We start from the raw sequence: 1720 nt of genomic DNA, 5'->3' as shown, positions 1-1720 counted from the left end.
CAATCAAACTGAAGAATGTTCCTCTCATTTATTTTGTGGGCTTAGCATACTGCCTGGTAAATAGCTTGTCTCAGTATTAAAAAATATGGAGCAAATGCCAGAGGAATCAGGCGAATTAATTAAATCAATAAATTTCAGTGTCTGTCAAATAAGTGTTACTGATAAAGTTAAAACACAATGAGGGGCTTCCCTCGTGGCACAGTGGTTAAGCATCTGCCTGCCAATGCAGGGCGCAGGGGTTCAAGTCCTGGTCCGGGAAGATCCCACATGCTGTGGAGCAACTAAGCCCATGCATTGCAGCTACTGAGCCTGTGCTCTAGAGCCCATGAGCCACAACTACTGAGCCCGTGTGCCACAACTACTGAAGCCCATGCGCCTAGAGCCCGTGATCTGCGACAAGAGAAGACACCGCAGTGAGAGGCCCACGCACCACAATGAAGAGTAGACCCCGCTCGCTGCAACTAGAGAAAGCCCGTGGGCAGCAATGAGGACCCAACACAGCCAAAAATAAATTTATTAAAAAAAACAAAACCAAAAAAACCGCAATGAGCTTCTGCCTCGTTGCAGCTGAGAAAGCAACATGGGTCACCAGCAGCTCTACTGGAGCCATCTGGGAAAATTCGGCCAGGGTTCTCGCTCAGACCGGCACGGTGTGATCCGGGAATATGGCTCAATATACGCCGCCCGTGTTTCTGCCCGTACGCGAAGGACATCAGCTTCCTTAGGTTGGACTAAGTGTGAACTTCTTGAATGGGTCATCAAGCATATCTACCTTCCTCAGAAACAATACTAACTTTTTGCATATAAAATAAAAAATTTTAAACTTCAGAAATACCCACAATGAAACTCACTTCTGGATATCTGCCTGTGATTTATGGGGGAGGGGAAGTCAGGTGGTAAAGTTGACCTCCTATTGCTAGATTGATAATAAAAATTACATATAAAAAGTGCCGAGGGTGGTCTTTCAGTTAAGTGACTAGTCCCATGGATGACTGGATCTGAGCCTAGACCTTCACAGTTACCTCGGGTGTCTAGAACATGGCACCCATGGGGTCACCGTCGAAGGTTCCCAGCCACAAACTCTCACTTCTCTCATCCAGCTGAATTCTGTAGCTTCCCTGACAAAGGGGAAGAAATTCTAAGAGAGAGGGAACGAAACTGTTAATGACCTGGGTCCTTGGACTCATTAATCAATAGAAATTGATCAGAGGCCAGAGGGGAAATTCAGGCAAGGCTTTACTGGGGCCCCTGCAGCACAGGGAGTGCAAGCAAGTAACAGGTGCCCTTGCTGCTCCCCAAGGAGGGCGGGCTGGCCCCTTAAATGGGGTGAGGGTAGGGATGGATGCAAGGGTCCGGCCAGAGGTGGGGCTCGGGTGGTCTGCCCGCCCCCTCGGTGGTGCTGTGTGCAGGGATAGTGCACAGGACCCGGCTCTTGCCTGTGGCACCTCAGAAGTGGCTGTTGGTTTGTGGCCTTTTTGTATCTTGTTGTTGATAATTTGCACACCCTGCGGCTGGCGTGCAGTTATTTTTAGTCCCTTATAGTTTCTTTGTATCTGTTGCTCAAGGAGATGTTTGTCCAGGTGCAGGTCCTGCAGCAAAGGGCCCAGGGCCCAGCCTGTCTCAAAACCAGAATTTACTCTATGGCAAATGCATTACTTACAAAGTTACGTTTCAACTTTATGGCGACCTTGTGAGATGGGAGCTGTTATCCCTGTTTACA

General features: G+C 48.6%; 1 pseudogene; it reads left to right on the top strand.

Moving 5' to 3' along the window:
- The first annotated feature begins 580 nt into the window (after positions 1-580).
- LOC112407537 (40S ribosomal protein S29 pseudogene) lies at positions 581-735 on the top strand (annotated as a pseudogene).
- Positions 736-1720: the final 985 nt, after the last annotated feature.

Source organism: Neophocaena asiaeorientalis, unplaced genomic scaffold, assembly GCF_003031525.2.
Source record: "Neophocaena asiaeorientalis asiaeorientalis breed wild unplaced genomic scaffold, Neophocaena_asiaeorientalis_V1.1 scaffold424, whole genome shotgun sequence".
Lineage (NCBI taxonomy): Eukaryota > Metazoa > Chordata > Mammalia > Artiodactyla > Phocoenidae > Neophocaena > Neophocaena asiaeorientalis.
Note: the sequence above shows the minus strand (reverse complement) of the source record. Positions and strands in the feature narration are given on the sequence as shown.